Source organism: Bos taurus, chromosome 4 (genome assembly GCF_002263795.3).
Source record: "Bos taurus isolate L1 Dominette 01449 registration number 42190680 breed Hereford chromosome 4, ARS-UCD2.0, whole genome shotgun sequence".
Lineage (NCBI taxonomy): Eukaryota > Metazoa > Chordata > Mammalia > Artiodactyla > Bovidae > Bos > Bos taurus.
In genome coordinates this window covers 25,747,292-25,757,971 of record NC_037331.1, presented here as the reverse complement: position 1 = coordinate 25,757,971, position 10,680 = coordinate 25,747,292, and the positions used below count along the sequence as shown (strand labels likewise).

Below are 10,680 nucleotides of genomic sequence, written 5' to 3'. Positions count from 1 at the left end.
TACTTCCTAATGGTTGTTAGGCAGTGGTCTAACAGGTAGTTCTTAAAACGTGGTGGTGAAAAGGTCATGGTGCTAACAAGATTAGATTCATAGCCAATCATCTTCAAAAATGTGTATGAAAAGTCAGGGAAACAGAAAGTCTGTGCACTGCGAAAATCAAGTTTCCGGCTCTTTAAAACCCTGTGAGCTGTAAGGTGAAAATAAAACATCAGAAAATAATATGTCTGCAAAATTGGGTTTTGTGTGAAACACTTAACCTTAGTTCCATTAGCAGAGTTTTGCATTAAGGTGGTGGAAGAGAGGATATGAGTGTGCACAAATGTTTTTGTTAGAAACAGAGAGAGAAATCCCGTAACTGCATTTCATACCTTCCGATTCTTCCTTTTCCAGGCACTAAGAAATATTTCTTATGAGTCCAAGAGAACTTCTTTGCCAATTTAGGGCCTCATATCTGACAAGGGCAATGGGAGAAAGCGATGAATCCTAAAAAACAAACAAACAAAAAAAATCCAAATTAACGAAATGAATGGTACAGGATTTTTTTCCTTCGAGTATTATTTTATTCATTGTTAATTTTTATGGAAGTAGAGTTGATTTACATTACTATGTTAATTTCAGCACATATTTTTTCAGATTCCGTTATATATTATTGTAAGATAATGGTTATAATTTCCTGTGCTCCACAGTATAGAATTGTTGCTTATCCATTTTATACATAGCGGTTTGTATCTGATAATCCTGTACCCCTAATATGTCCCCCTCCTTCCTCTCCTTTGGTAACCCCAAGTTTGGGTTTTATATCTGTGGGTCTGTTTCTGTTTTGCATCTATGTTCATTTGTATTGTTTTTTGATTCTACATATAAGTGATATCATACAATATTTGTCTTTCTCTAACTTATTCACTAATTATAATGTTTTCTAGGTCAAAAAAACCCAAAAAACTAAGAACAACCATATGATCGTGGGTACTGGATTTTTAGTATAATTAGGAACAGCCTTTTTCTTAAGCTTGGAAATAAAATAATAACAGTGTGAGCCTGCTTAGTGTTACCGCTTGGAACTTAATTCCAGTCTCAAGTGACACTTGTTCTTTTTTCCCAAAGAGGTGTTAAATCTTTTTGAAAGAATAGAGTCCATTAAAGTGTATCACGTTTGCTCCAGGTTGCATGTTAAGGATCCACGTTCATAGGAATGAAATATTACACACTATCCAATCTCTATTCATGTCATGTGTTCTAGTCTGCAAGGCTTTTTATTTTTAAGGAATATTAATATTCCTTAGAAATAATATTAATTATTTATTAAGGAATATTCTCTGTCTCCTGGAATATCCAAGGAATGAAAAGGGTAGCTAATCTATAGTACACTAAAACAACTAAAGAAAATGAAATTTAAAATATTTGCAAAGACTGAAAAAAATATGTTTAGAACTGATTCAAAATAAGAGCATTACATATTAAACTGGTGATTTGTAGCCAAACCTTACCCACAGAAAACTTTCTGACTTTAAATGTATTTATTGGAAAATTAGAAAGATTTAAGATAAAAGAACTAAGCAATCAATCCAACAGTCTAAAACAATTACAAAAATAAATTTAAGAAAGGAATTAAGATAAATATAAAAATTAATGAAATAGAAATTAAACAAATTAAATAATTAAATTAAATAATTAAAACAAATAGAAATAATTAACATGATTCAAAAACAAAAGAACTAATTCATTGAAAAGGTATATGAAAAGGTCACTTTTTAAAAAGTTATGAGTAAGGAAAAGTAAGGCACAGATTAAAAAATAAGATTACATAAGATGATATCTATAGAAGATTTAAAAATTACTAAAATTATCAAAAGAAGACCTGGAAAATTTAAAAAGACAAAAGAAAACAGTTACAAACACCGAAATGGTCATGAAGAAATATCTTGCCCCCACCAGCTCTCACCAAAGGAAGCACTAACAAATCTTGAAGCAGGAGATTTCTGACTAGCTGATCAAGGATACAAAATAACAAAATAGTAACAAATCAAATCTAGCAATTTGCTGTAAAAATAATACAGAATGACCAAGTAGGAATTTATCTTGGGAATGCAAATGGGGCTCAACATTAGAGATCTTTTAAAGAATTGCACTATATTAATATGTTAAAGGATAAAAACTATTTGATATGTCACGACTCTGAATAAGAATCCTACAGGAATTCAACATTTTAATGAATATTTTCAAAAGCTTTTTGTAAAATAAAAAATGCATAATTTCCCTGACTTTATAAAAGGATCTAGCAAAGTCTTACATCAAGCACTCCCCATAATCAAGAGATACTGGAAGCATATCCACATTGACAAGAAGTGTATAATTGATCAGTCTTCACTCAAGGTCCCAGTCAGTGTAATAAAATAAGGAGAACAACTCAAATATTAGAAAATAAGTTACAAAATGTCATAATTTGAAGATAATTGGGTCCTGAAGATACCAATAAGACAAATTTTAAAACCAATAAGCAAATTTCATCCAAATAGCCAAATACAAAATCAACATATTTAAAAAACCTGTTATTTTTATTCACATCAGAAAACCAACTAAAAAATAGAATAAGAGGTCTATTTATAATTAATAATCACATCAAATATTTAGGAATAATCCTAACAAGACTTCACTGAAGGGCATAAAAGAAAACCTAAATAAATTAGAAAAAATACTTTTCTTATGAATGAGAAAATTCAGAATTTTAAAGATGTCTACATTCTCTAAAATAATCTATGAATTTAGCAAAATACTAATAGAAAAATAAAAGGGTCAGTGAAGGGTAATAGGGCAAAGATGGTCAAACCCACAAACTGCCAGTTATAAGATAAGTAAGTACTAGGGACACATTTTACAATATGATTAATATAATTGCTGTATGCTACATAAAAGTTGTTAAGAGAGTAAATCCTAACAGTTCGTATCACAAAGAAACCATTTTTTCTTTTTCTTTTATTTTGTACCTGTATGAGGTGATGGATGTTCACTAAACTTATTGCAGTAAACATTTCTTGATATACTTAGGTCAAATCATTATGATATACACCATAAATTTATATAATGCTGTATATCAATTATATCTCAATAAAACTGGAAGAAAAAATAAATTTAAAATATAAAGCAATGTTTTCTGGAAATTTTAAATCTGTTTAAAATCCATTAAGAAGAGTGAATATGTAAAAGTAACAAAGATAAATCTATAAAAGAAAACCAAGATGGAATATTCTTGCCTGCTACATATCAAACATATTATAGGATCATAGTAATAAGTACAGTAGAGGCACAGAAATTATTAACTAGATTCATGGAATAAGAGTCTAAAAATAGATGAAAGCATACATGCTTATTTAAGATACAATAAGAATGGCATTTTAAATAAATGAAAAAGAGTATATTTTAAAATAAAACTTCTTGGGAGAAAAATTTACTTATTGAGAAAGATACAGCTAATTCACAGCTCATATTCATAAAGACAAATTCCAGATTGTTATAATCTAAGCATAAATATAATACTATATATGTATTAAATATAGTACTATAAAAGTCTTACACTATATTGTAATATAATTTCTTTTTGATGTTGGAATCAAAAGTGAAAGTCAAGTTGCTCAGTCATGTCCAACTCTTTGCAATCCCATGGACTGTAGCCTGCCAGGATTGTCCATCCATGGGATTTTCCAGGCAAGAATACTGGAGTGGGTTGCCATTTCCTTCTCCAGGGGATCTTCCTAACCCAGGGATCGAACCTGGGTCTCCCACATTGCAGGCAGACTCTTACCATCTGAGCCACCTGGGAATCCCTGGAATCAAAACTGTGTTCTTAAATAAAAAATTTCTAACAACAAGGAAACTGAAGTGAAAAAAAAAATATATATATATATACACACACACACACACAAAGGGACTCATCATCTGTGGTAGAGAATATAAAGCCAGAGTTTACAGAAAAGAGTCACTGACAATCAGGTTTTTGGTATCATTGGCAGTATATTATGCTACAATTTCTATAAAAGAGAAATACCAAAGCAATACTATAGATTTTCTTTGTGATTATTGATGTTCACAATGCATAGAACAAAGTCTAAAAAGTATCCATATTAACCTGATGGTGATGATTGACTACATTGAGGGAGACTAGAATTTAGTATTATTCTAGTCAAAGGTACACTGGCTTCGTATATAAGAAGAAGGTATCTAAGTGTTCATCAATAGAGAAATGGATAAAAGAAGATGTGTTTTACACACACACACACACACACACACAGGAACATTACTCATCCATAAAAGAATGAAATATTGCCATTTGTGGACTTCCCTGGGGGCTCAGTGGTAAGGAATCTGCCTGCCAGTGAAGGAGATGCAGGTTTGATCCCTGGGTCAGGAAGATCCCCCCCCGGAAAAGGAACTGGCAAGCCACTCCAGTAGCCTTGTCTGGGAAATCCCATGGAAAGACAAGTCTGGTGGGCTACAGTTCATGCGGACACAAAAGAGTTGGACACTTAGTGACTAAAAACAACAACAAATTGCCATTTGTAGTAGCATGGATGGATATGATCACATTGAGTGACGTAAGACAAAGACAAATTTGTATGATATCACTTATGTGTGAAATCTAAACAAATGGACTTATTTACAGAACAGAAAGAGACTCACAGACATAGAAAACTTATGGTTGCCAAAGGGAAAAAGGAGGGGGAGGGATAAATTAGGAGTATAAGATTAACAGATACACACCACTATATATAAAATAGTTAAATAAGAATAATCTACTGTATAGCACAGGAAACTATATTCAATTTCTAGTAATAATCTACAATGTAACAGAATCAGGAAAAAAAGAGTATAATTGAATCTCTTTGCTGTATACCTGAAATTAACATTATAAATCAACTATATTTATCTGAAAAATAAGAAGAATGTATAAAAATAGGTAAATAAGTTAGGTGGTGAGGTAAATTATCGTTACGAGAAAATCTTGATCAATCTATCTTACAATTGCCTAAAGCAATGACAAATGTGGGGAAGATAAATGTTACTAGAAAACAACTGTCTGACTTGACAACTATGAGAAGAAAGAATTTGTTTTGCCACTTCAGCTGTAACCCCACAGAATCAAGGAACTTTAATTTATTTTATAGTTTAGTAGAGTGAAATGCTTTCAAAGTATTTCAAAGGGTAAATTATTTCATTTGGAAATAAATGAAATAAACATCATTTATATTACAAATCAAAATGTTTAAAAGTTGCTATTTCTATGTTATTGCCTGAGGCAAACTCTTTATCAAAAGTTCTTTGCAGCTTAAATGCATCATGTTAACCCATGGTTCATATTATTTTAAGTCTATTAGTGTCTAAATATGGGAAAGGCAATGGCAATCCACTCCAGAACTCTTGCCTAGAAAATCCCATGGATGGAGGAGCCTGGTGGGCTGCAGTCCATGGGGTCTGCAGTCCATGGGGTTGCTAAGAGTCAGACATGACTGAGCGACTTCACTTTGACTTTTCACTTTCATGCATTGGAGAAGGAAATGGCCACCCACTCCAGTGTTCTTGCCTGGAGAATCCCAGGGACAGGCGAGCCTGGTGGACTGCCGTCTATGGGGTTGCATGACTGAAGCGACTTAACAGCAGCAGCAGCAGTGTCTAAATAAGTTTTAGAAATATCTCAGCTCAAAAACAGTGTTGACCATACAGGATTCAAAAGCAGTATTAACCAAAGGTCACTGAAATGGCCCTAAGAAAATAATCTTTCCAAAAATAAACTCATAGACCAATCTTGTGTATATTTTTAAAACTACATGCTTTAAGAAAAAAAAAACTGTAGCTGATTATTTTGTGCAAATTTTAGCTCTACCATCAATCCTGTTTTGATATCCTCACTCTCCAAAAAGACAGAAGAAAGGAAAATAAAAAGTGACTCTGACTTAGATCTTAAACCTCATTAAAACTAATGCCAGTAAAGACTTCTGTGAAAGATAGTTAACACTGCTGGGTTTACTGAGAAAGTCTTCTTTAAACATTGCTTTTGAGAGAGCAATTTAACACAGGCAACAACCTTGAAAATTACTCAAATGATTGATTATAGTAGGTCTATGTCTGAGGATTTATCCTTAAAAAATAGCAACTGGACAAAGATCAATATTCTATAATAACCTTCTATTATAGCATTATAGCATCAATTATAACATTTGGGGCAAACTAAAAGTCCAGCAATAGGACTTATAGTTAAACTCTGATACAGCTGTTCATTACTCATTTAATGTTTTTGAAGATGAATTTATGACATGGGAAAATAAAAACACAAGGTACAAATTGTGTTTACAATAACGAATGCACACACATATACATACATATGTATACATATCTGTGTCTCTCTACCTACCTACCCATGCATGAAAGGGAAGACATAATTGCCAAATGACTCCTGAGACAAAAACTTGATTTTACCTAGCCTGTGCCATTGTTTCAACCTAATTTGCTTCTTTGACTACAGGCACTGCAGAAGAGAAGTCTATTGCATAAAGTGAAACAGTAGAGCAATTAACAATATCCCAATCCTCTCTCTCTCTCAGTTCCCATTCCTGGTCCCAGTGGATGATTGTTTAAATGAGCACATTCTTCTTTCAGTGTTTATGGATGGGCTCCTCTTATTCAGACCTGGCTGCTACTGGGCCTTTATTTTCCATTTCTTGTTTATTCACAGCAAAGTGAGATGAAGAAGGTGTGTGCACTCTGAGCCCCTTAAAGCACAAGCCTCAGAAAGTGGTACTGAGATCTGTGAGTTTAGTATTGTCTCAAAAAAACAAAGCAAGCTAGAACTTAAAGACTCTTCAGCATGAGAAATGGAGCGAGAGAAGGAACAGGAGAAGGAAAATATAATGTGGACAGCTATGAAAAACCTAGATCTCAAATGATGTGAATGAACAAGATGTGTGCTGCTGTGTTCTTGTCATTGACTGGGGACCATGTTAGGGCCAAAAGCATCAACCATCACAGCTTCCTGCCATCAGAACAAGGCTAATTTCTCTGTGGTCCCTCTTCTTCAAGGTTATTACTTCCATTGTTAGGGAGATGATACATGGTAGTATTTGATAGTAAAATGGATTGGAATGGGTGAATTTAACTCAGATGACCATTATATCTATGACTGTGGACAAGAATCTCTTAGAAGAAATGGAGTAGCCATCATAGTCAACAAAAGAGTCTGAAATGCAGTACTTGGATGCAATCTCAAAAATGACAGAATGATCTCTGTTTGTTTCCAAGACAAACCATTCAATATCACAGTAATCCAAGTCTATGGCCTGACCAGTAATGCTGAAGAAGCTAAAGTTGAATGATTCTATAAAGACCTATAAGACCTTCTAGAACTAACACCCCTAAAAACGTCCTTTTCATTATAGGGGACTGGAATGCAAAAGTAGGAAGTCAAGAAATATCTGGAGTAACAGGTAAATTTGGCCATGGAATATAGAATGAAGCAGGGCAAAGGCTAATAGAGTTTTGCCAAGAGAATTCACTGGTCATAGCAAACACCCTCTACCAACAACACAAGAGAAGATTCTACAGATGGTCAATACCAAAACTAGATTGATTATGTTCTTTGCAGCTGAAGATGGAGAAGCTCTATACAGTCAGCAAAAACAAGACTGGGAACTGACTGTGGCTCAGACCATGAACTCCTTATTGCCAAATTCAGATTTAAATTGAAGACAGTGGTGAAAACCACTAGACCATTGAGGTATGACCTAAATCAAATCTCTTATGACTATACAGTGGAAGTAACAAATAAATTCAAGGGATTAGATCTGATAGAGTGCCTGAAGAACTATGGAAGGAGGTTTGGGACATTGTACAGGAGACAGGGATCAAGACCATCCCCAAGAAAAAGAAATGCAAAAAGGCAAAATGGTTGTCTGAGGAGGCCTTACAAATAGTTGTGAAAAGTAGAGAAGTGAAAGGCAAAGGAGAAAAGGAAAAATATACCCATTTGAATGCAGAGTTCCAAAGAATAGCAAGGAGATATAAGAAAGCCTTCCTCAGTGATCAGTGCAAAGAAATAGAGGAAAACAATAAAATTGGAAAGACTAGAGATCTCTTCAAGAAAATTAGAGATACCAAGGGAATATTTCATACAAAGATGACACAATAAAGGACAAAAATGGTATGGACCTAACAGAAGCAGAAGATATTAAGACGAGGTGCCAAGAATACACAGAAGAACTGTACAAAAAAGATCTTCAATGACCCAGATAATCATGATGGTGTGATCACTCACCTAGAGCCAGACATCCTGGAATGTGAAGTCAAGTGGGCCTTAGGAAGCATCACTATGAACAAAGCTAGTGGAGGTGATGGAATTCCAGTTGAGCTATTTCAAATCCTGAAAGATGATGCTGTGAAAGTGCTGCATTCAATACACCAGCAAATTTGGAAAACTCAGCAGTGGCCACAGGACTGGAAAAGGTCAGTTTTCATTCCAATCCCAAAGAAAGGCAATGCCAAATAATGCTCAGATTACCACACAATTGCACCCATCTCACATGCTAGCAAAGCAATGCTGAAAATTCTCCAAGCAAGGCTTCAACAGTACATGAACAGAGAACTTCCATATATTCAAGCTGGATTTAGAAAAGGCAGGGGAACCAGACATCAAATTGCCAACATCCACTGGATAATCAAAAAAGCAAGAGAGTTCCAGAAAAACATCTGCTTTATTAAGTATGCCAAAGCCTTTGACTGTGTGGATCACAATAAACTGGAAAATTCTTAACGTGATGGGAATACCAGACCCCTGACCTGCCTGATGAGAAGTCTGTATGCAGGTCAGGAAGCAACAGTTAGAAGTGGACACAGAACAACAGATTGGTTCCAAATCCGGAAAGGAGTACATCAAGGCTGTGTATTGTCACCCTGCTTATTTAACCTATATGTAGAGTACATAATGAGAAACACTGGGCTGGATGAAGCACAAGCTGGAATCAAGATTGCTGGGAGAAATATCAATAATCTCAGATGTGCAGATGACACCATCATTATGTCAGAAAGTGAAGAAGAACTAAAGAGCCTCTTGATGAAAGTGAAAGAGGAGAGTGGAAAAGTTGGCTTAAAGCTCAACATTCAGAAAACTAACATTATGGCATTTGGTCCCATCACTTCACGGCAAATAGATGGGGAAGCGGTGGAAACAGTGAGAAACTTTATTTTTGGGGCTCCAAAATCACTGCAGATGGTGAATGCAGCCATAACATTAAAAGGTGCTTGCTCCTTGGAAGCAAAGCTATGACCAACCTAGAGAGCATATTAAAAGCAGAGACATTACTTTGCCAACAAAGGTCCATCTAGTCAAAGCTATGGTTTTCCCAGTAGCCACATATGGATGTGAGAGTTGGACTATAAAGAAAGCAGAGCGCTGAAGAATTGATGCTTTTGAGTTGTGGTATTGGAGAAGACCGTTGACAGTCCCTTGGACTGCAAGGAGATTCAACCAGTCCGTCCTAAAAGAAATCAGTCTTGAATATTCATTGGAAGGACTGATGCTGAAACTGAACCTCCAATACTTAGGCCCCCTGATATGAAGAACTGACTCATTGGAAAAGACCCTGATGCTGAGAAAGATTGAAGACAGAAGGAGAAGGGGACAACAGGATGAGACGGTTGGATCACATCACCAACTCAATGGACATGAGTTTGAGTAAACTCTGGGAGCTGGACAGGGAGGCCTGGTGTGCTGCAGTCTGTGGGGTCACAGAGTTAGACACAACTAAATGACTGTACTGAACTGAATTGAACTCAGTATTTGATAGCAAGACATTTCTCTCGCCATCCTGTTCTGACCACTACAATATTTTTTTTGTTTTGGTCAACTGTAACTTTTTAAACCAAAACATGCTTATTATCATGTGAACTCTGAATATCGGCAGGACCTCTGCCTTGCTTCTCTTTTTTCTAAGCTAAGTTGGCCACCTACTTCACTTAACCTCATTTCACAAAGGTTAGATAACCACAAACTGAACTTGAAAAAAATCTGCCTTAGAAACAGACCAACATGTTAGTAACATCTGCATTTAAGTGTTTGGATTACAGGTACATTTTATTTTATAACTTTTATTTTCTAAAAATTTTTATAGTGTGTATTACATTTCGAATCTTCGATAATGTTTCATCTTTGTCCAAGCTATTTTAACTGCATTTGAGCCAAATCAAATTTATTCATAGGGATAAAAGGATATATATAAAATGAGCATAGAAAACAGAACAAAACAAAAATCTTGTTGGTATTTACCAGTGTCTATGACTGATTTAATTGTTTATCAGACTATATCACCAAATTCTTTACCTTCTTCTAGTCTTTTAAGCTTCTGCTTAATCTTCCCAAATTTCCTTACCTAAATTCACTCTTTGATCTTTCCACTTATTTAACGGGTCATACCACCCTCTACATTTCTTGCCTCACTCACACCTTAAAACCTGTGATTATTTTATTTTATATCTCCTTATACCTGCAGATAAATTCCATGTGGAGGACACTGGCTATGTCCTTTTCCTAGGATAATTCCTGGAATGGGAGAATGCTCAGTTGATACACATACACACACACACATATGGATATATACATTTATAATACATATATACATATGCATACATATAGACAACACT

General features: G+C 34.8%; 1 long non-coding RNA gene across 2 annotated transcripts in view; it reads right to left on the bottom strand.

Moving 5' to 3' along the window:
* Positions 1–306: 306 nt before the first annotated feature.
* Positions 307–10,680, bottom strand: part of LOC101907877 (uncharacterized) — a 226,325-nt gene continuing 215,951 nt past the window's right edge. For both annotated transcript variants that reach the window (XR_009494191.1, XR_009494192.1), the window contains exon 5: positions 307–483. This is a non-coding gene — a long non-coding RNA (uncharacterized lncRNA). The remainder of the gene's footprint in view (positions 484–10,680) is intronic.